Source organism: Elgaria multicarinata, chromosome 2, assembly GCF_023053635.1.
Source record: "Elgaria multicarinata webbii isolate HBS135686 ecotype San Diego chromosome 2, rElgMul1.1.pri, whole genome shotgun sequence".
Classification (NCBI taxonomy): Eukaryota; Metazoa; Chordata; class Lepidosauria; order Squamata; family Anguidae; genus Elgaria; species Elgaria multicarinata.
In genome coordinates this window covers 153,549,877-153,574,408 of record NC_086172.1, presented here as the reverse complement: position 1 = coordinate 153,574,408, position 24,532 = coordinate 153,549,877, and the positions used below count along the sequence as shown (strand labels likewise).

Here is a 24,532-nt window from a genome sequence, read left to right as displayed (position 1 = left end):
GACAAGGATAGAATGCCTTCTCCCTTAACAACCTTCCCAAGCACTGAGGGCATGCTCCCGGTGGCTCCACATGGACCTGTGGCCCAACTTGAATCCACCAGGAGAAGAGCCTTTAGTGTCGTGGCCCCTTCTCTGTGGAACTCCCTGACCCTGGAGGTCAGGCTGGAACTAACACAAGGCTGTTTCGAGAAGCCTTCCCCAACTGACTAGCCACTGTTTTTTCTGGCTCCTTTGTTTTTAGTTTGATTAATTTTAATTTGCTTTTTTAAATCTTCTTTCCTGCTCAGTGTACTGATGCTGAGAACTGATATTGCTCAATCTGGTTCAACAACAGACATAAAGAAGTTCTGGACTTACAATTCTGTCTGGAAAGAGGACTTCCTGGTTAGAATTGACAGCGTGTCACATTCTCATCAGAGGACATCATAGCTGCGCAAAAGAAACCGTGGAGAATGCCAGGACTTCAGCATAGCTGAGATTTTGAAACAGGGTGTCACTGTATACACCTTTTACCCCCCCAAAAGTACAATAAAAGGTTGCAGCTTTTTCTAACTCAGGTTCTGTTGTGTGAAAAAAAAGTGATTTGTTTCTCGGGTGAGTTGTTGTTGTTGTTGTTGTTATTGTTATTATTATTATTATCTGCTGTTCAGTGGGCCCCAGTTGGTGGGTGGACCCTCAGCAAGTGCCCATCCATGACAACCCCAGATGCCAGCCCTGTATCAGAAAACAAACTTAAAACAACACTTGACTAAAGGCTTTGAAAACTGTTAATTGCTCCCTCTTTATTGCTGAAATCCAATATTGCAGCTATAGCTCTTCACTGCAATACTACATAGCACAGACATGTTTTCACGACGCAGATAGGCCGTAGCACGTTTTTTTAAAACAGTATATGAAACTATTCCAAGTGAATGCATTTCTCTAACTCTGTGTTTAAATCAGCTGAAATTGCCATACTGTCATGAAGAACACAAAAAGTCCACCAGAAGACACCCAACAAACCATAGAGCAAATTCTAGTAAAGGTAAATCTGTGCCCCTTAAAACACCCCCAAAACAGGGATCAATTAAATGAAGATATCTTGTACGCCTTGAGGGGGAATGGTTAACACTTTCCTCAACCCAATTTTCTGATCAATATTACCTCCCCCAGCTCCAATTGGCCCAGGGGGGCAAAATACATTCATTAAAAAACAAAAACACCCTCCTATGATTTCCCCCCAAGAGGGACAGAGCTAAACCATCTCCCTCAATGCTACAGTGATGTAAAGCCTGCTACAGTGCTATGCTGAAATTGTCTTCCACGTTTTTTTTTACCATTCCCATTTGATAGCAAAAACAAAAGTGTGTGTGTGTGTAGGGAATTCAAAGGAAGAGAAAAATTTGGTAAAATATGTGTGGGGTGCATGGTTATTTCACTTACATTAGTTAGAAGACGGTTGAGGAGAGTGAGTGACCTATCTTTCATTGTACAATCATCTCTTTGGTGGTCTGCAGCCTCCCTGGCTTCCCACATTTCAGTTAGAATCCAGGGGGTGATGTCATGAAATAACTCCTCTCATGGGAGTTATTTCACCAGACCAGGAAGTGTGGGCAGTTGGGGAGGCTGCAGAGTGATTGAGACATGTGTAATGGAAAGCAAATGACACACACACACACACACACACACACACACACACACACACACACACCACTCTTGGCCACCTTGCAGTAATATATAAGTTCAAAAATTCCAACAAATGGAATTCTAAAGCACCCAGATAAAAACAAAAGCCTCTTTCATGGGCAATGAAAGCTTTCAGAAAACTTTCTGGAAGCTGGAAGACCACAGCTTGACACAGCATTAATTGACATTTTAAATATCTGCCAGAGGTCCTATTAATGGCTCTTCCATGCCTGACACTCAGGTTTGTATCCAAAATTCAGCATCCATGCTGTGTTCAATTCTACTTTCTTTTTGATGCCAGGTAAAAACCATTTGTTTACCCCACTGGTTATTATGCATTATCTTTAGTTTGATGGCATCACCTGGCTTTTATTTTTCTCTCTCTGTTGCTGGACTGGTATTGTATGCATGTTTTAGTATTTTGCTTTATTCTTGTAAACTACTTTGAGAGGTTACTTATAGCAGAAAAGCACTCTATCAATGTTTGAAACAAAGAAACAAAGAGTGCGTGAGTGTCAGAAGCCACACTCATTTTGGGGGGGGTTGCCTTAGTTGTCAACTCAGTTGCTAGTTTTGTGAATCAGTGCAGCTTGGTCCTTAGTGTATTGGTTTAGCATTGGGACCAGGGTCCACACTACCAGAATTTACCCAATTTCCAGCTCCTAGAATTAAACATGGAACTCAAAGGCAATCTGTAGTCTGACATCTGCACATTTCTCAAGATTACACAGTGATGCACACAACAATAATGTACATTAAAATGCATACAATGCAAAAATGTATACACACATGCTCTGCTGAAGAGGAGAATGTGAACCATTCAAAGATGTGTACAATTGGTAGGTAGATTTGAGAAATGGGCAAAAAAATGCATATTTGTGTGTGAGTGATAGGAACACCAGCTTCAAGGTGAACATTTGAGAACTTCAAAGAGCTCAAATTTTGCTGATCCGTGCATCCCTGTTTAGAGGTTAATGTTTCAAAATGTCTGGCCCACATGAAGCAGCTGGCTCATTTGTCTTCATCATTGTCATGAACCCCTTGTGCATTTGTAATTTCCTCCATCAAATGTTGGAGGGTGTGGGATTATTATTTTTAAAAATCAATTGTGTTTCTTTCCCTTTTTTAATGAAAGTTGTGCAAATGCTTTTGCAGATCAGCCTGCTTTGAAAAATGACTTTAGGTTCAATACTCATCTATCTGGCCTGAATCTGTCCTAAAAATACAACTGTGCTAGAACTGAGTTAAACATGATGGCCATTTTGATGAAGGCTGCCAAAATGTATTGATTCATATTGGCACGCCACGGAGCAGACATATTTAAAAGGTTGTCGGTCAGAGCATTGGTCCATAAGTCTGCACACCAAAGTAGTATGGGTGAAATAGTGATCAGCATAGTATGTCGGCTTTGCATGTTTATCAACAGATGTGCAAGCTAAGAGTCTTTTCAACAGTAAGTGTGGAATGCTGACATACAAGCTTTGGAAATATATGACCTCAGGTGTTAGTAATACAGTATTCATGACTTTATATAACGAATCTTCTCTTATGGGAATCTAACATTGCCTAATATTCTTATGGGAAATGTACAACCCGTGGCAGACCCAACCCTTATACTTTCAAGATCCAGAGGATTTACCATTCAGATCCTTTTGTCATTTCATGCTTCAGCTGAAGAACAATGCCTTCAGAAACTATGTCCCATGCTGCCTTTCTTTTTTAAGGGGGCAGCTGTGTCAGAGATTAGTACTGCAATCCTATGTATGTTGAATCAGAAATAAGCCTCTTTTGAGGTCAGTGGAACTTACTCCCCAAGCAAAGGTGCTGAAGAGTCACTGAAATGATTTGGAGAAACCAAGTTGGAAGAAGGTCCATTTCATGAAACCATTTTGCCTTCAAATATTGAGTAAATGTCAGAAATTTATGGTTGACTTGCAGTTTCTCCCTAGCTGATGGTGGCCCCATGCCACCAAGAAGATGATAGATGATGGCAAAAGAATGCAGGCTGTTTTCAATGAGCTTGTCTAGTTGCACAGGCCTGTACTCCCTTCATTCACAGGGCCCCCAAACCTGGACTAGTGAGGTAGTGATGGCCACCGATTTCAATGGATTTGAAAAGAGGTTGGTTAAATCCCTGGAGGTTAAATTCCTGGAGGCTACTATCCAAGGCTACTAGTCCTGCTACCTCCAGCATCAGAGGCAGTTGCTGGAGAACATGGGTGGGAGAGTGCTATTGTTCTGCTTGTGGGTCCCTGGTCAACAGTTGGTTGGCCACTGCATGAACTAGATAGACCGTCAGTCTGATCCAGCACGACTCTTCTAAAGTAAGGCAAAGGAAGTGGTCATGTGTTCAGGGGAGGGCAACCAGGAGCGTGTTCAGAGGAGGGAAACCAGGATGATCAGGGATCTGGAAACAAAGCCCTATGAAGAGAGACTGAAAGAACTGGGCATGTTTAGCCTGGAGAAGAGAAGATTGAGGGGAGACATGATAGCACTCTTCAAATACTTAAAAGGTTGTCACACAGAGGAGGGCCAGGATCTCTTCTTGATCCTCCCAGAGTGCAGGACACAGAATAATGGGCTCAAGTTAAAGGAAGCCAGATTCTGGCTGGACATCAGGAAAAACTTCCTGACTGTTAGAGCTGTACGACAATGGAATCAGTTACATAGGAAGGTTGTGGGCTCTCCCACACTAGAGGCATTCAAAAGGCAGCTGGACAACCATCTGTTAGGGATGCTTTATGGTGGATTCTTGCATTGAGCAGGGGGTTGGACTCGATAGCCTTGTAGGCCACTTCCAACTCTGCTATTCTATGATTCCATGATTCTATGTGTGCACATGAGAAAAGTGTGCATCCACAGGCAGAATGCTAGGAGGGCCTAGAATGTTTCTCTTTGCCTGTGCTCTGCAATATTGAACGCCGGATCTGTATAACACAGGTTGCATCTCATAACCATGAAAAATATTGTCCATAGCATTCTCCTGTCAAATCTTTGCAATATGGTTCTATGAATGTTTAATGAGAGGTAAGTCCCACCATGTTCAATAGAGCATACTCTCTAGTAAGTGTCTTTAGGCCTGCTGGCCTGCAATACAATGCTATGCTTGCTTATTGAAATGTCAGTTCCACTCTACTGAATGAGGCTTATTCCATGTTTAGTATGTGCAGCAGGGGTGAGTGACAGGTGTCCCTTTTATATTTTTTAGGAACATAGAGAACTGCCCTATACTGAGTCTGACCATTGGTCCACCTAGCCCAGTATTGTCAAAACTGACTGGCAGCGGCTCTCCAGGGTTTCAGGCAGGAACTTTTCCAGCCCTACCTAGAGATGCCAGGAATCAAACCTGGGACCTTCTGCATGCTCTACCACTGAGCTATGGCCCCACCCATCTGAAAGGCCCACTGCTGGCTAAATACTTTTGGATACAAATTCATTCTCTAATTCAGAAGATACTAAAGACCGATATACAACTTAAGCCAGAATAGTTCCTTTTGGGTTTAATGGATGACCACATATTTTTGTTGTGGAGAAAAGTGGAAGTCCATCTTAACTTTGTATGTTTTTATGTGTTTTGCGTTTTTTATCTTCTTATATGTTTTTTTCCTCTTGTATTATGTTTGTAAGTTGGCGTTGTTTTGAAATAATAAAATTTATACCAAAAAAAAAAAAAAAAAATGAAACGCCCTCTGCTGTTAGATTGCTGGTGAATTCTGAAGTTGCATTTTAACTTTAAAAAAAGCTGCACCAGGAAATTGTGCCTTGTTTTACTGGAAATCTGCACTCACATGCTTTGTTTTAAGATGACAGTGCTGCTTTTGAACCGCCATTGAATTGCTGCTGTATTTCAGTGGTAGCAGCTATTTTGGCAGTGGTTGGGCAGGCTACAGGCTAAGGTGGTTGGAAATACCCCCCCCCCCCCAGACCCTCTGAAGTTGACCACCCCTAATGCAGAGTCACCACAAGGCTACAGTCATGGAAGAAATCTGAAAGTAAAAACACATCGTGCTTGATAATTTAACATATATATATATATATATATATATATATGCTAGCGCTCACATTTCCTGACAGGAACCTTGTGATACTTTGACATTATTTGTTTGGCTGCTTGTCATCTTTCTGCCTGATAAGAAGGATCATGATTTGACCGAGTTCCTTCTCATTTTACTTCCATCACTAAATGTTAGGAATATGATCCCTCTCTGCAGTGATTTGGTTAGAGTGTGGCGTGGCACATCTTGTCCTAGTCAGCACACATCTCCCTAAACTATCTTTCTGAAGCTTGTAAAATATGATTGTTTACGAGATATTGATGGCTGGAGGGAAACACTAAAGAGCAGAGAGTCATAATTAGAATTCCAATGCATTTGATCCAATAAAGATTCCATCAATGTCAGAGAGAGATGAGTGGTTGTGAATCTTGGAGTCATCATGGCCCATACAAACTGATTTATACACTTACAATGCTGGACAAATGAAGGGCAAAGAATCCATGCCAAACCATTCCAGCAAGGCATCTCCTTACTTATCCTTCGGCTGGCTGCCGAAAACGCACAGACGTTCTGGACTCAGCTGTTTCACATTGCAGCACCCAGCCAAATCACCGGTGCGTAGGTCCAATCCATCTACATTTAGTCAAACTGCTCCCTTATCGGGAGATCCACAATTACATCATGTCGGATGCGTGTGCATCTGCTGATAAGAAATTTCTGTAAGAAAACAGAATCTGGGCAGATCGACAAGACCTTCTTCTTCTTCTTTTCCCAACCCCCCTTGCCAGGGCTGCTGGCAGCAATTCTAAGCACCTCATTTATTCCGGATTTATAAAGGACCTCTGTGTGGAGTGGAGAGCTTAGCTTTTGACATTTATATATTCCTTCTCCAGATATATTATTGTATACATAAAATATTTTGGTTAAAGGGTTGCAGGCATGTGGCAATTAAAATCACCAGTGTTTTCTGCTCTCCAACTGCAAATGCTAAGAAAAGTATCTGGTAAAGGTTCAGGAAGTTCAGGAAGTCTGCTCCAACGTATTTGGGTTTCTTTAAGAAGAGAGATGTCCACTGTGTCCTTTGATTGCTTCGCTATTTTCCAAGCAGTAATAGTAGACACTTTTCTCCATGAGTAAAGACTGCTATTGTGTTCTTTACCACTTCTGCAGCTTAAAGGTATTGAAATTAATTTTATCAAACAGCGAAAGTAATTTCTCAAATAAAACGGGCAAAGGCATGTTTTACAACTTACTGGTGAACTGCGGATCAACTTTTAGAAAGAAAGAAAGAAAGAAAGAGAGAAGGCGCAAAGAGGGGGGAAGGAGGGAGAGACTTTCATTCTGGCAATCAGCCAGACAAAGATATTGCGAACATTACCACTGGGCACAAACCGGCCTGAAGCCATGAATTTAGCAAATCACGGTTCCTTTATCTGCATTAGACAAACTCTGTGCTGAAGATACCCTTTGCAGCTTTTCTTAGGAAGACAATGAAAATCCTTAAAATCGATCCCATATGATGTGTGTAAACAGTCAGGGTATAAATCGCAGTGCTTGTGGAGGCGTGTGTGTGTGTGTGTGTGTGTGTGTGTGTGTTTTCCCTCTCTGCATGCTTTGATTCAATAAATAACACAATGGAAGAACATTACTAAATTAGTAAAGAGGCCATGCAATATGCAGGTGGGACATTCATATATATGGTTGCTGCCTTGTAAGTGCATGATTAAGAAGAATCATTTCAGGTAGTGAAACAACAATCTTTCTTTCTTTCTTTCTTTCTTTCTTTCTTTCATCTTCACCTAGTGCATTGATAGTTTGTGGGATCTACTCTGGGCTCATCTACACCAAGCAGGATATTCCACTATGAAAACAGTATATAAAAGGCAGGAGCCACACTACTGCTTTAAGTGAACTGACAACTGTTGGGGCCCATGACACATCAATACCAAGCAGGATATAACAGTATGAAAGTGGCATGAAAGTGGTATAAGGCAGGTGTCAATGAGCCCCAACAGTTGTCAGTGCACTTCAATACCGCTATAAAGCAGTAGTGTGGCTCCTGCCTTTGATATACCACTTTCATACTAGTTTCATAGTGGAATATCCTGCTTGGAATACATGAGCCCTACGTTTTTAATACCACAAGAGCCACCAGTCAGTACTAGATACAAAAAGACATACACTTCAAATTAAAGAATTCTGAGTCCAGCATTTGCTTTTGTTTTTTTGAGTACCAGGACTGAACTGACACATAAAAATCAACTCTTGGTTACAGATCCCTCCCACAACTTTCTTCATTGCAGCAGGTTAACTGGGCCAGGTGGTGGTGGATTGTGTTATTTCCATTGTTAAACAATTGTGAGTCAGAAATCTTTGCCAATCTTTTTTGAATCACCCAGAGAGCTCCTAAGTGATCCCAATCTACATTTTGCCCATCCAAGATCTAGTAGAAATTAATCCTTGATGCCAAAACAGATTACATCTAAAGAAAGTCACACTGGCTGATAAGAGACGGTGTACAGGCAAACATTCAAAGTCTGAGATAAGGAGATAAGGTTAATGATGATGATAGGGTGGAAGATGCTTTACAATTGGGTGACTGTCAACAAAAATAATAATGCAATGTCCACTTCCACATAGCCAAATTGTGAAGAATATGTGCATTCTTCACCCTGTACCAACAGTGGAATCTGCTCATCATATTTAGCAATGCCTCCCTCCCCAAAACCTTCTGAGAGAGAGAGAGAGAGAGAGAGAGAGAGAGAGAGAGAGAGAATTGGGCAGATCTGCCTGGTACTAATGGAGCAGAATGCTCTCTGTGTGAGGGCGTGAGTGAGAGAAAGTTGTGTTTCCTGCAGGGTGGTTAGACTGGATAATGAGCAGGTCTGTATTTGGTCCCTCTCCTCCCACAGCCAAAGTCATGTTCCAGTCTATCATTGCATAGCATCCCTAAAAGAGAAAGTCACTGAGTTCAGATGTTAGAAGGAAGCTGCCAGGCACGATGCTCAAATGATCTACATATCCTGTTTGCGCATCTATGTGAGATGTGAGAGTCACCATTTCAGATATTATAGCAGAAGTGTGAAAAAAGGATGTGACTCTGTGTGTGTCTCTGCCTACTTTGTAATGTACAGAGCTGCTCAGATTTCAACACTTTTAGCAAAAGCTACAAAACTTGGACTTCATTCTAGATTTCGCCACTTCATTTCCTGAGGGCCAGCCAACACAGAGATTTTGTTTGCAAAGAATTGGACAAAAAGTTATTTTTCCCATTTTTTGTTTTAGACAAAATTGAACACCCCACAGACTTATGATTATTCTAGGGGGCAAATACACGGGAACTAGCAGGAACAATTGAAGAAAAAAATCCTTTCTCTATTACTACCTTCAAAGTAACAGAGACATCAAAGTACACCAAGACATTCCAACATTAAAAAAGGGCCTTCCTTTTTGATAAAGTTTTAGACCATCAGCCAGCTCTCCCAGTTGTCAGATGTTCTCAATTTGCCTGTCATTTTCAAGAGTGTCTGGGGAATTTGACTCTGATTAACATTTACTTCTTTAAAATGCATAATGTGCACCAGTCAAAACTGCTTACATTACAAGTAGTGCAAGACAGATTAAATCAGCCTATGCAAGACAGATTAAATCAGCCTATATGGGAGATAAATCAACTGTATGGTTTATTATTATTAATAATAATAATATTAATATTAATAATAATATTTGTTATCAATGACATGGGAGAAGAGGGTCACTTTCCCCTGAAGCATGCAGACTGACTTCAGCAAAGCTTTTGACAAACTACCACATGACATTCTGAACAGCAAACTAGTTAAAAGTGGGCTAGATGGAACAAATGTTAGGTGGATCCACAGTTGGCTACAGAATCGGACTCAAATAGTGCTTATCAGTGGTACCTTCTCAAACTGGGGGGAAGTAATGAATGGGATACTGCAGGACTCAGTCCTGGGCCCAGTGCTCTTCAACATTTTTTATTAATGATTAGGATGAGGAGGTGCAGGGGACGCTTATCAAATCGAAGAGAAGATTGAGGGGAGAGATGATTGCACTCTTCAAATACTTGGAAGGTTATCACACAGACGAGGGCCAGGATCTCTTCTCGATCATCCCAGAGTGCAGGACACGGAATGATGGGCTCAAGCTACAGGAAGCCAGATTCCGGCTGGACATCAGGAAAAACTTACTGTTAGAGCAGTATGACAATGGAACTAGTTGCCTAGGGAGGTGGTTGGCTCTCCCACACTAGAGACCTTCAAGAGGCAGCTGGACAACCATCTGTCAGGGATGCTTTAAGGTGGATTCCTGCATTGAGCAGGGGGTTGGACTCGATGGCCTTGTAGGCCCCTTCCAACTCTGCTATTCTATGATTCTGTGACTCATCTGCTTGAGTCATCCGGAGAGATATCTGCTCAGCAAGTGCTTCCTCTTCATGCTTGTGCTAACTGTGATCCTGATGTCAAAGCTGAATCTCTCGAAGCCTACCGAACCAGCCTTTGGAATGGGAGTTGGACTTGGTGGCTGTCTGATACCTTGTGATTCTATTATCCACTGCTGTCCCAATACCTAATTCAGTATTACAGGATGTTTTTTTTAAAAAAAAAAAAAAAAGCCAATGATCTAGACATTCCAGGTGTCATTAAATAAAAGAGAGGGAGCTCTCGGTAGGACCTGAGTCACCACCCTCTGTTTTTCATCACTGTCTGCCTTGAAGTAGACTCAGTGCATATGCTGAGCCCTGATTCACATATTTAGTGATCAGGAAACCTGTGTACGCTATGGGGGAACATACAGAAGTACTCTCCCCACTGCATGCATGATGTATGTTGCAGATAATAATCCCAATTCACATGCTCCTTTCCCTCAAAGAGGGGGAAAAAAAGTGTGTGCACACATATCATGCACATTGCATACTGCCTCCACTGCCTATTTTGTCCCATCTGTGTAGCAGAGAATATGCATGGATAAATGTTCCCCCCACCAAGCAGAAAGGATCCCTGATCAATGTGTATACTAGACCATTGGACTGGGTTACTTTTTCAGCAAAATCTGTTTTACCTCTTAAAGAATTGTAACTGCAACACATTGTAAGCACTGATAGTTAAGAGGGTGGGAACATGCTTCCACGGCATCTTTGTTATGTTTACAATGAGATTATCGACACCTAACTGGCAAATCTCACAAGAGTGACTGTGTATTATGGGTTGGAGTCCCATCCTAGAGATGAGGCTTTTCATGTAGGTCTAAATATGCTGGGTGTGTTTGGATCCTGTTTGCTGCTAGGGTCAAGAAACGGAATATTTCCTTTCCTTTGACCTACGATTCCCCATTTGTCTCTGCTTATTACGACAATGACACACACCACCAGCTGCAGTTGGGAGTGTCATTCTTGGCAGCATTAACCCATTTCTATCCCAATAAGGTACTGGATTTAGTTTCCATTCTGGGGTCTGACCTTTTACATCAGTGTATCATGTAATAGCTGGTGGACAGCTTATAGCAGCTACTTTCAGAGACGTGCCTAGGATTAGACGGCACAAAAATATCAAAGGGCAAACATCTCTGGGAAGATAGGCCCAACTCCGGGGTGAGGAAAGAACTCGTTTGGCCTGGTGTTAAACTTCCCTGCCAAGAGGAACAATGTCTGGGGACTTTACCCCTTCCACAGATTATGTTTAGTCCCTTCATTGCTGCACCAATTGACCTTAAGGTAACTGCAAGTCTAAAACACTGGCTAGAGGTCATTCACGAAAGATACACGTGGATCTACCCAAAAGTGAAAGTTGGCTACAACAGATGACAAATGGCAACTGCGGGGTATGGACGCACACCCTGAACTGAGGAGTATGGGATAAAGCTTGGTTTAATTCAAGCAATCTCAAGGGGATTTCAAGAAGGCATCAGAAGCATTTCCTGTAAGGCTGAAACCCTAAGCTTTCCTATAGAGGCCAATGCAGTGGAATATTCTGTAGCTGTACCTTTAAAGTTCCTGTTTGGCTCGGTAGGAATTACATAGGAGAATGTCCCAACAGACAGGACTCTTTGTCGTTAACTTCAAAGTGTTATTTCAGCTCTAGGTTTCAACAATGAACTATAAAACATCTTTCTCACTAGCAGCAACACTTCGTCCCTTCAGAATCAAGCAAATCTAAGACAAAGATTAGAGCCAGGCTTTGTAAGTTTAAAGAGTCAGCAATTTGATGGAATCAAAATTATCCCAACACTATTTTTAAAAAATCAGTCTCAGGTCTCACACAAACAAAAGTTTATCAGGATCAAACTCTTTGATTATCATGACCATTTAAAGGTTCTCAGCTCCAATATGTTTGCAAATCATTTTCCTTTATGATAATTTCTGTGGCTGTGGTCCTTAGCCCATAAACTGTCACAGGTAATTACTCTATTAATTTATCAGTTGACTAGCAGCCCAGTGATTAATAATTATGAAGGACTCAAAAAGGCATGTCGGAATATTTGTTGTGACCTTTGAGGAATTGATCTGAGGGGAGAAGCAGGGCAAGACCGATCCTGCAAGGTGCTAAGCAACCCCCATATCTTTCAAAGAGTGATAAAAAAAGAAAGTGCAGCTAGGTATTCAAGTATGGTGGAAGTAGGCCTGGGCCAATGACATTATTCTGGCAAGTTGCAAGACTAGAATCTATAGGATGATCCTCATCACAAAATTCCATTAGATTTTATAATACAGGGATTAGGTCCAGCAGCCTCTACAGATGTTAGCACAGCAAAAATAAATAAATAAATTCAAAAGTCTGCAACAGATATGCTGCAACCACATGGAGAAGTAATCCCATTTAAGCCAATAGAACTGCGTGCAAGTAAGCACTTTCAGGACTGATGGCTACATTTGGGTGGGTGTTTTACCTAAATGCACGATCAGTTCCTAGAACTCTGCTTTGACCAATTTATATGCAGAAGGAAAGATATACCTTCCGTTAAACCAAATCAACTGGGGCTAGCTTTAAAATAAATAAATCACACAGATCTGGCTCCGTATAAAGTAGGCAAGGGACCTTTAAGAACCAGGCCAGAAAACACAGAATGTTTTCTTTATTTACTTTATTTTAAATTAAAGATGTTTTACAGGTTTCTTTAAGGATCATTTCGTTTTCTGGAATCCTAGATCTAACACGACACATTTGTTTTAAGAGCTCACTAGAGCTGAGCTTCGATTTAATTCAAAGGGCCATGTCAGGAGAAGAAATCAAAGAGAAATAAAGAGCATTAGTTGTGTAAATTACTAGTAAAGGAGCAAAGAAGAGGGACATCACAACAATTTGGGCCACTGGCTGAAAATAACGAAGTTCATTGTACTACCTAAGCATTTTACTGGATTGCTGAACTGGAAGAGATTCAGAAAAGACCGGATTATTTTCTGCCCAAGTATTTCCCTTTTACAAACAGTCAGTTTTGTGACAAAAAAGACCACATACCAATTAGGGTGTGTGTGTGTGTGTGTGTGTGTGTGTGTGTGTGTGAGAGAGAGAGAGAGAGAGAGAGAGAGAGAGAGAGAGAGAGAGATCTCCCATAGCTGTGGGATGACTCTATAGATCATATGTTGCTTTAATTAAGCTTAATACTGTCAGCTAGATGCTGATGCAGTTTTCTTCAGAATAGTCACTTTGTGTGGTTTCCTTTGACTTTTTCCCCCAGTAAAGAGCACAAGTTGTTTCCAAAAACACAAAACAAAAACACCATGTATTAGTCTTGGGCGCCTTTCAGCTCTTCTAAAATGTCAGTGAAAGAAAGAAAGAAAGCCTCCAAAGAATTCCTTCTGGGCAAAGACTTGCCAAAAAGAAATAAGGAATTGTCAAGCATCTAATGTCACCATATTACCCCAACACTAATACATCAAATATCATCTGGAAAATGTCAAACAAAACTATTCCCCCAGTCAAAGCAATGTAATTTTTTAAGCCCTCAATTCACAATTCAGAATAATTAACTAAAATATGAAATATGGATCGGGATTCAAGCAAGAGACAAATTAGTATTGAGAAGCTGGGTTTAATAATCTCCTAAAAGGGGGCCATCTGTTAATAACAATCCAGCCCCTTGATCTATGGTGTGCATTCGCAATATAAACACAGATGGGTGAGTGTGTTTTCTTTTTTAGGGAGGGTTACTAGGAACATGCTGCTACTATACTTAAATACAGGTTACTGGACATCTTTGCTAACTTACACATTTCAAGTTTCAATCGTTCTTTGCTCCTATGGGGACAGTACTCAATCAGCAGACTTTCTGAAGCAAACGTAGACCATCGATGGACCAAACTGCATTCTGTCTCTTGACTTCATTAAGACGGCCAACTCACGATCACCAGTGAACTACACAGAATCTTGTCCAAGTCTCTGGTGTTATTGCTGGTTTTATGAAATTGACCAGACCAATAAGCTGATTGATGACTAGATCAACGAACCAACTAATTGATTGTTAACCACAGGTTTGAATTAACTCGTATTGGTTTGAATTTGGTATTGCCACCACAGTGAGGACTTAGAGGGAACACCATCTTTGAAAGCAGCAAGCATACTCAGTGATTTAAGGTATCAAAAATCTAAGCAATTCAGACGTCGTTGTCCACCCCCCTCCCCCCACCCCCGCACCAATATACTTTGCAGAAGAAAAGGAGGGAGGGAGAGAGACCATGCATTGATTGTACACTTCTCACAGATAGAGGTCACTAATGGACTGAATTTGAATCACTGTGGCAGAAACCACAAAGTTATATGAAAGTAATCTAGTGAAAAATGAACTCACTTTTAGATTAAGAGCGGAGGGTGAAGAGATGACTAAGAGGCCCTCTTTCTTGGAAACAAACAATATTCTCTTAAGAGGGGTTATTTCTTTTTATCTATAAAGTGCAGTTGAAGAAAGCCCACAGTTGTTAACATGCTGGAACTCCTGCTTATTTCCCAAGAAGTAAACCTCTCCTTTGGATGCCAAGGATGGAGTAGATTTGCAGGGGGGGGTGGGGATATCAATTCAACAAAGCTCTCCATATCCGAGAGTTTCCTTTCTAACCATTTGCAGACACAGATGTGTTTCCCGATCCTTGCCTGAAACCACTGCCCATGTCGTGCGTTTTCGAAATGGGCGGAGGTGGGGTTGTTTGCTGCAGATAAAGCTAATTCTATATCAAACTCCTCTGGCAGGCCAGGATATAATCATGACTTATAGCCACGGCTCAAATTAAATCCAGAGACTGAAAGTCAAAGGCAGATAACAATCACATCTTACAAAACTCGTGTGTGTGTGTGTGTGTGTGTGTGTGTGTATTGAACAAGGCAATCCTTGGCCTAGCTTGAGTGCATTCCAGCCATTTCTCTTTTGTCTAAGCCCAAGACTTCTGCAAAGAGCATCTAGCATTCAGATCAGGGGCCCATTAACAAGAGGGTCCACCTCTTGTGGCCCTTGGCCTGCACTTTCCACTCTGCTTTTCTGTTTTAACCACTGCAATACCACCCGCAAATAAACGAGCCAGTTTTAAAACGGAGGCAACGTTCACGGCATTTGCTAGCACAATGTGTAATATCTTGGGCTTGACCCATAAAGGAAGCTTGGGGAAGAGGAGATGGTGGACTCAGAATGGGTCAATAGGACTGTAGCCACCTGGCTTTTCTGGTGCAGAACAGGGCTACAGGAGGAAAGCGACAGGAAGAAAAGTAAAGGAGCGTTTCTGGGCTTGATGGGCAGAAAGATAGTGGGATTTGTGGGGTGGGTGGGGAGTTTTCGCTCTCCCCTGTTGAAAGGTAAGCAGGAAAGGGAGGGAATGTCATCTTAAAGTAAGGCCAGAAGAAGAAGAAAGACATATCTAAACAGAAAGGGGTAGCTGCCCAAGGGTTTCACAATGTGTGCAACCTTTGATTTTGTGTCCTTTTCGAATAGATTCTGAAAGAAAACAAACCAACCTCTTCAGAGTCCCTACCCTGCCTAGATATGTGCAGTGACCAGCTGCTAGGACAACAAAACCCACAGGGACCCCTTTTGCATATATGTTGAGATGCCACAGGCTTGAGTGGGGGGAAAAAGCCATCTTTCAGGACTGTTTCTGAAACACACACACGCACACACACACACCCCTTCACTGAGGACCTCTCCTTCTGTTTTTTCTCGACTCCAGGGTGGATTCATAAATGCTTCTGGAGAAGGACTTCCCAAATATATGCACCTCTGTGAATGAATACATGGATGAACTCCATGAGACTTGGGTTTTCTTCCTTTTCTTTATTTTCCTCTTTCGACACAAGGGAGGGTTGTGGGATTACGCTGCCTGCAGAAGATTAAGTTTCACCTCCAAATTGGTTTGATTAGTTTGTAAGCACCGAGGAGCTAAGAGGCAGTAAATAAACCTCTAATATGCTTGTGTGTAAGAGATAGAGCTTTGCTTATATTTCACCGTTCTCCATCCCCACTACCACAATGCTTTCTTTCTCTCTTCCTGCTAACCCGAATCAAAGCAAATAATATAAAATAAAATAAATTCAGCAACTAGAGGAATCTAATCAGCACTTTCGATATGCAAGCACAGGCTTTTGCATGGATTTGTGCCTTGGACTTTATTAGCTTATTGTAAGCCTTTAAAACAGATTTCCTCCATTAAAATTAATTAAAAGCTCCTGTTGACTGATTCTCCATTCCAGAGAAGAAGGTTGATGGCTTCTCCCTTAGTTTGCAGCTGGCTTCTCTTTCTTTAATGTACGTTTTATTTCACACTCCAGAGAGCTTTTTCAGTTGTTTGGTTCAACCCCTCTCCCTCTCTTCCCTGGCCCAATTTGGCTTGTCAGTAGTCATCATCGGTCTGACCAGCTCCATGAAATAAGGCTGCTGTCCACTTGATAGACTTGAAATGCAATTTCTGCCTCCTTCTCCCTCCCACAAGCCATCAAAACTGCCTTTATGTAGGTCTTGATGGGAATCTGATGAATACTGATGCAATTTACAGTTGCCTCCCTGCACCCCCTCCATTTGAAATTCATAATGCTTGTCAGCACACTGACTAAACCTGATCTTCCCTTCCCAGTTTCTCTCCTTTCAACTTCTCCTTCCCAAAAGAAATCTTCCTAGCCCCCTCCCTTTCCCCTTGCTCCAGATGTACAGCCGCCACCGCCTCTTGACTTGATGCCTAAGGAAGGACGGAGGGGATCATCCCTTTTAGGGCTAGGAAATGGCCAGAGGACACATACAGGAGCGTTTAAAGCGTCCTTGGGGAATGAGAGAGGGGGGCGCGGAAGCTTCCCCCTGCATCCACCTGGATTCTCTCTCTCTCTCTCTCTCTCTCTCTCTCTCCTCTCTCACACACACACACACACACACACACAGGAGAGAGAGAGAGAGAGAGAGAGAGAGAGAGGAGAGAGAGAGAGAGAGAGAGAGAGAGAGAAATACCTGGTGTAAAATGACCGCACCTTTCCCTTTACCCTACACTTGTCACATGCGGCCATTGATACATTTCTCTGCGGTCGTACCTGAACGTGTATCCCTGTCACATACACACACACACACACACACGTACACACAAGCAGACACGTCTGTCCCTTCTAACGTGGCGTCTAGTGACCTATCTGGTCTAGTCCCAAGTCACCAACTTTTTACGTTTAGCTTGTCCGGGAACAGGCATGGGGGGGGGGGCGAATTTGGGGGGGGGGGGAGGGTACGTCCAAGGAAAGCCACGCCAGCCCCACTCTACCTGGACGATCGCAGGGACTGAGGCGGCCACCTCCTCCGATTCGGCTGCTCCTAATCCCCCCGGGCGTCTTGGGTCCCGGAACGGCGAAACTTTGGCCGTCGCCGCCGCAGCGGCGCCTCCTGCGCGCCGACCGTCGCCTCGTGCGGTATCCAACACGGCGCGGAGAGGCAGCCCGGATCCCAAGCTCGCGGCCGCGCCGGTGGGTCCTCCTCTGCTCTCCCGCCGGCTGGCGACGCTGGCCGCCGGGGGCCGCCGCCGGCTGCCGCTTTGCGGAGCGATCCCTCGACTTTCTTTCGCCTCCCTCTCCTACGAAGCAGCGGCAACATCCTCCCCCTTGCGCCTCCAACGCGCAGCCCGGGGTTCCAGCATCCCCGAGAACGCGCGCGCGTCTTCTCGCTCGTCCTATTCGGCTCCCACCGCCCAGGGAGAAGGCGGAGAGCGCGGGGCCAGAGAGCGGGCGGGAGCACACGCACACACACGCACCCCCCCCCCCGCTCCTTCCGAAGAAACTCAAGCCAAAAGGGAGCGGGGCGCAGGAGCGAGCCCGGCGGAGGCTGCCGCCGCCAGTTTCCTCTGGGCCCTCGGAGATCAGGAGAGAGGATCACGCGGGGACGAGGAGAAGGAGGAGGACGCTCAGGCGGGCACGACCCGGAGAAATCTCCAGAGGCGGCGGCGGCGGGCACAGGCAGACGTGTGTGTGTGTGTGTGTGTATGCGCGCGGAGCTGCAGGCGCGTGTGCGTGCGTGCGCTGGAGCGCCTCCTCCCGCTCTGCCTCCCGAGTCCCGCGCCTGCCTTCAAGAGCCGGGGCTGCTCTGCAGGTTGATCTTCGCAGTAATGAGGTCTCCGAGCTGACTCTTCCCCGCAAATGGAAGCCGTGCCTCTCCCACCCCACCCCGCTTTTTTTTCCCCCCTATCCCCCCTCCTCTCCCCCTTTCCCTCGCCTGACACCCTAGAGAGATGTTTACAGTAATGAATTCAGTTGATAGCCATCTTCCTGCCTCCCTCCCTCCCTCTGCTAGAGTCCCTCCCACATTTCTAGTTGAAAGAATGCTTGGAAGGCAGGGTTGCAACCTGAAAGCTTTCCAAGAGGCAAAGTCGGGTTCGGATCTTACCACAAAAAAAGAAAAAAGGTTAACCCACACTTCACTGAAAAGTTCTTTAGCCAAAACGCCGCTTCTCCCTGGATTATTATTAATCCCTCCACCACCTTTGTAAAAAAACAATAAAAATATGCGCGTATCTATCAGCTAGAATACGGAAGCAGGACCAAGTGGAACCTTAGGAGCTCAGCTCTCCTAGTTCTGGGCAGGCGCGTGTATTAGCCGCTTTAATTGCCCCAATAGAGGCTCACTGACAAAACAAGACCAAAGAAGAAGAAGAAAGAGAAGAAAAGAAAAATTTCCCTCGTCCCAGAAAGCAGGATCGTCGGTATCTAAGAGGTTTTCCTAAGAGGTTTTGAAAGAACCCAAAGCCCATCTGCTATTCCACACCCCCCCCAAAAAAACCCTGCCCCCCCTTCCAGCCCTGAGGAACAAGGCCACCTGGTTTTATCCTGGGTTTGTATGCTAGGGCGTTTGGGAGCAAATTAACACTCCACTTCCATGGGAATAAAAACTGAAAGGAAGGAACTCCCTTCTCTGGGATAAACATAAATTAATGATAGTCATTATGAAGGAGAAAGTGTGCGTGTGGGGGGGAGTAAGAGAAAGAGGAAGATAATTTTCACCAAGGTGGCTTGTTTCATGTGGATGCAGCCCATGGTGGGCTGCTTCCTCCGCCCCCCCCTTCCGTTGATAGTCTATCTGCAAATCAAATCAATTAATACATCCACAGAAACTCCGGAGAACGAAGAGATCTGTTTTGTTTTATCTTGACTTTTCTAAAAAGCTGGAGAAATCCAGGTATGTGTGTGTGTGTTTGTTTGTTTAGATAGATGATAGATTCACATGTCTCTCTTCCCCATATATAAGTAAATAACCCCAACCTTTATGCACCTTTATGATGCATTTAGGGTAAACCATTAAGCCACTTGACAGAGAGAGAGAGAGAGAGAGAGAGAGAGAGAGAGGCTCAGTTTAACAACTAAGATTATGTGCTACTACACGGAGATTTTTTGGCATGTTTTCACAATTTTATGTTAGAGGAACATTGCTAGAATGCAATCAGGAGGAGGTTGGTGTGAAGTGAAAAGGAGAGGCTGTACCTGCTGGATCTTGCTGGTTAAATTAGGTATTATCCAGAAAGCATGTTTTTCGTTATTTTTTAGCGCCAGGGGTGGAGGAAAATCGGTGGAACTGATCAATGCCATGTGCCCAATAGTTTGTGGGGTTGGGGTGGATTTTGTTTAAAGCATTTGAAACCCCCTTGGGATGTTATCGTGTGTGCCCCCCCTTCGTGCTGATTCCCCAACCCCAACTCTAGAATTCATTTAGGGAAGGGGTCCCTTTCATACAAACATTATCCTTGTGATGACTCGCAAGTGTGAAAGGGCAATCCACAGATCTAACTATACAGACAGAAACTTCATTATTAGTATTACGCTTTTGTTTAAAAATTGCTTTTAAAATAGTTATTAAAAAAAACACGCCACCGAGGCGGTGAACTTCAACACGATGGTCTTTAATGGGGCCCGTTCTGACGTTCAGCTTGACAGTTCAGATGTCAAGTGCAGACAAACATTGGAATCCAGTTGATGCCTTACGCAGAAGGGGCTCCACTCCCAGGTAAGGACATCTGGGGCTGCAGGTTAAATCGAGCCACAGACGCACCAGCGAACCGCCAGGCCTGAAGCGTTCTAACGAGCCTGCCTGCCTGCGAAATGCCACATTGCCGCTCAGACAGAGATGGCTAGACGTATTTCGGTTTTCCCCTCCCTCGACGTTCAGTCGTACCCTTCTAAATGCTCCCCTTTCCTTCGCCATCCGCGATTCTCACGTTCGCAGCAATGCGCTGGTTACTGGATAGAGACGCACGGTGCGTGTAATCACACGGCCTAAACACACGCAGACGCGCGCACCCTCCAATCAAAGCCAAACCTCAACGTGGTGCAAAAGAATGCACCGCCCCAAGGAGAGGTGGCGTGCGTGACCCTCCTGGCTCCGTTTCCAAGCAGCGGATAAACTCCAATGGCAAAGCCTAGCAGCAGATTTAGAAGCGCACTCCGTTGAAGGAGGCACACGCAGTTCTCCGGATTGCCCTGAGCACAGATCAGAAATTGCTCCTCTTTTACACACACACACACACACACACACACACACACACACACACACACACAGAGTCCCGTCGCCGCCACTGGCAGGATTGCGCGGTTCCAAGTGAGTAAGAATGGCCCAGTTTACTTTTCCAACACAAGCGAATCCACGCCCGACCCCTTTAACGGGGTGGGGTGGGGTGCCAAGCACCCGCCCGTTGGAAAAACGAAATCGCTGGATGTGGTGATGACCGCAGGAGAGGAAAGCGAGAGGGAGAGGAAGAGAGGGAGAGAGATCTGGCAGAGCCAAGCCGGCCAGGTCTGAAACGGAAACGCTGGCAGTGCTGGAGAGGTTGGCACGCACAGCTGGCACCGTTGTCAAATACAGCCTGGATGTGATCGCCGGTGGGGAGGGAAGGGGAAACTGCCGCGAAATCTAGGCTGGGCATGTGGTTCCCTCCCCCTTCCTTCCTGCTCTCTCAGAAGTATGAAAGAAGCGGCCCGAGATCGAAGGAGTTAAAAAGAACCCTAAGGCGTGAGCGGAGGCGAAAAACGGAGTGGAAGAAAGAGAGAGAGAGAGAGAGAGAGAGAGAGAGAGAGAGAGAGAGAGAGAGAGAGAGAGAGAGAGAGCATTTGTGAGACAGTGATTGACTGGAGGGTAGCGGGGGGAGGGGGTAAAAGGGGCTTATTTACTTCAACAGTATATTTGGATTAAAATAGGGGTGGGGGCTAAGAAGAAAAGAGGGGACCCATAAGGACTAAGCCACTTCGTGTCTCCACTTGATCGAGTCTGGATCCTTATTTGAAGGTTGTTGGTGTGTGTTTAATGCATAGGGGCGGGAAGGAGAGAGGGAGCCTTCCCCTCCCACCTCTCAATAAATGCGTGCCAAGCTTGCTCGCACCCTGATTCGATCCGCCTTTGCCCGGGATTAATATCCCATTGAACTCACATTGAACTTACTTGCGAGTAAAACACGCACCGGCTCAGACTGCATGACAAACAGGTGTGGAACGGGCGATTTTTTTTTTAAAAAAAATACCTTATCCCCCCCCCCGCCCCCAGACGTGAAAGCACGGCGTAATCCACTACACACACACACACACACACACACACACACACACAGAGAGAGAGAGAGAGAGAGAGAGAGAGAGAGAGAGAGAGAGAGAGAGAGAGAGAGAGAGAGAGATCGGGATCCACGTGGATCTTTTGCGCGAGTGTCGAAGGGATTCGAAATAGGAAAAACAAACAAACAAACAAAAAAAGATCCTTGTGATGAGAAATTCATCCATCCCAGTATGTACACTGAACTGGCACAAACAAACTGAACCTGCCAGGCTGAAAATCAGAATGACATTGACCAGAAGGGGACTACTCTGGAGTAAGTGGTTTCAGGATCGCAGGGATCCCCCCCAACACACACACACACCTCCGAAAGTCTCTTGCGGAATATAGGTGATCCCCTCTGCCTTGAGGAGAAATTCCCAGGGTCTTTGCTCTATCGTGCCCCCAACACCCTGCAGCCCCACGGAATCTAACCCGCCTTGCACGCCTCTTTGGTCTTCCGAATGAAACTTACAACTCTGGAAAAAGGACGTGTCCCCAAGTTCTAACATTGATTTGTTTGTTTGCCCAGGTATCGACCACATCACCACCACCACCACCATCATCATCATCATTATTATTATAGTAGATGGTAAGGGGGAAAGGACATCGGCGGAGGGAGAGAAGCGAGCAAAGGCTCGAGAAGCCGGTTTACCTGGCGAGACTGTCGCGGCTCTTCTCCCTTTGGATCTCACCCAAACCCCACTGGGTCAGGACGGTGGAGAGGGAAGCAGCTCGATTCCTGCATTGTACTGGTTTAAGGATCACCGCCAAGGGCTGGCTTGGTTCCATAGCTGGCGAGAGCCACGCTCGTCCTCATCCTCCTCTCCCCCCGCTAGATCGGATTCTCTCCCAGAGAGCGACGAGTAAAGAGAAGCTCCCGGAGCCGCCGCCTCTGTCCAGCCGGTCATTCAACCCGGAGAGCGCCCAGACGCCCGCAAGACGGTCGCGCTTCCACGCGTGCTTCCTTTTTCCGCCCTCGGCGCAAATCTCTCTCCTCGCCCCCCTTCCTCCTCCGCGTCTCTCGCCCCCGTGGCAGATTCCCCCGGGGGTGGGGTGGGGGTTGGATCCGGTGAAACTCGCGCGGCCTGAAGGACCCGGAGGTGCCCCGCTTTCGCCCAAGTGAGCCTGATGGATCTGAGCGGGGATGCAGCGGCAGCAACACGCCGCGTCGCCTGCCTCTCGCGCAGCGCCTTCCTCGAAACTCCACCGTCTAGCAAAGAGCGGGAGGCGGCGGCCGCTTAACCCTCCGCGCGCCGGACGCTGGGAAGAGCGGCGAGCTGCTGCTGCTGCTGCCTGCCTGCCTGCCTGCCTGCCGCGAACGTTCCTGCTGCCGCTGCCGGCGGAAAGGGCGATGTTATGGCTGGCCCCAGAGCGTCTGGAGACAGGCTTGCTCGGGGAAGCACACGCGCGCGCGCACACACACACACACGCCAGCAAGGCTGCTTCGGGGGTTAAACTGCGCGTCTCTTTCTAGAGCATTTGGAAAGAGATGAATGAACAGACGTAAGCCTGGACCGAACTCGACGGCGAGGAACAGGGGGCGGGGACTAGTTTGGATCGGGGACCCGCGCTAGCGCTTCTGGGCCTTGCGTTTCAAGGGCGGGGGGCGTGGCGGGGGGTTTCTATTTCAGCAGTATAACATTTCCCATTATTGATCTCTCCCCACGTCCCGGCTCCAATCTTTCACCCCATCCTCCACCATCATCACACCGCGCAGCTCTCGGCTCCTGATTTCTCCCAGGAGACGTAGAGAGATGGCTGTTCAACTGGGAGAATGTGCGCGCGTGTGTTTGAGAGAGAACTATAGAAAGGGATTTCATGGTGGCCCAGGAGAAAGAAAGACAAAAGGCAAGCGAAGATAGCCGGGCTCTTGTGGAGGCTGGTGGCTCCGATTTCGGAGGGGCTGTGAGTCCATTCTGGGTTTCACTCAGAACCAGCCAGAACGTTGAAGGAGCTGGACCCCATAGGGTCCAGCACTTTGGATAGCTCCTTTAGAGTTCTGTCTGGTTCTGTCCGAACCCCAGAATGGATTCACAGCCCCAACGAAATCGGAGCCACCAGCCATCACTGTCCGCCTCGCTCTTTCCCTCTTTGCACAAGCTCTTGGTATGGAGAGGCAATTTACGTCTTCGTTTAAGCAAAGCCCTACTTAGACCTAGTACTATTTGGCCCATGTGCTTGGGAGGTGAATTAGACATAGGTCCCCCCCCCCCCTCTCTCTCTCTCTCACACACACACAGAGACGATAGTTAGCAAAGACAGTGTACTCCTCGTTGCAGTGCCATGGCAAACAAAAACCGCTTTAGTCAAATCGCTAATGATGGGATCATTGCTATCCAGGACTTGTATGATTTGCCTTCCTGCACTCACACGTGGAATCATAAAGAGTTAAGTGTGTGAGAGAGAAAGATGGGGAGTTGGGGAAGGGCGATCCAAGATAGAATCCACTTCACACAGCCTACTTACTACTCGACTGTCACCAGCCGTCCTGAACCAACTCGCGTGGAGGGACTTGATGGGAGCTGAAGGCAAGGCATGAGGCGGGGGGAGAGGACCCTTGTAGCCTCTGCCCTAGAAAACCCTCAGGGCAGCTCAGCCCTATGAGAAAGCAACCGGCAGAGGAGCACCAGGGACCGCAGTGGGGTCGATCCGGAGTAAATGGTTTGTGGATGGCACAGCTACAGTCTGGTTCATTCCAGGACATTTTCAATCCAGATTCCATGAGATTAAAGGGAGGGAAAGAAGAAGAAAAAGAAAAACTGGTCGAGGCACAAAAGCGATCTCCTAAAAGGTAATAGAAAAGGGATGGCTCACCTACAAATAATAATAATAATAATAATAATAAT

At 45.5% G+C, this 24,532-nt stretch overlaps 1 protein-coding gene across 2 annotated transcripts in view; it reads right to left on the bottom strand.

Moving 5' to 3' along the window:
- FLRT2 (fibronectin leucine rich transmembrane protein 2) overlaps nt 1–22,645 on the bottom strand; it is a 102,536-nt gene extending 79,891 nt beyond the window's left edge. Inside the window, exon 1 of one of the 2 annotated variants that reach the window (XM_063117937.1) lies at nt 22,339–22,645. The gene's annotated coding sequence lies outside the window, so the exon portion shown is untranslated. Of the gene's footprint in view, nt 1–17,391; nt 17,465–22,338 lie in introns of those variants that run through there. The other variant, XM_063117938.1, reaches the window with a different exon arrangement.
- Nucleotides 22,646–24,532: the final 1,887 nt, after the last annotated feature.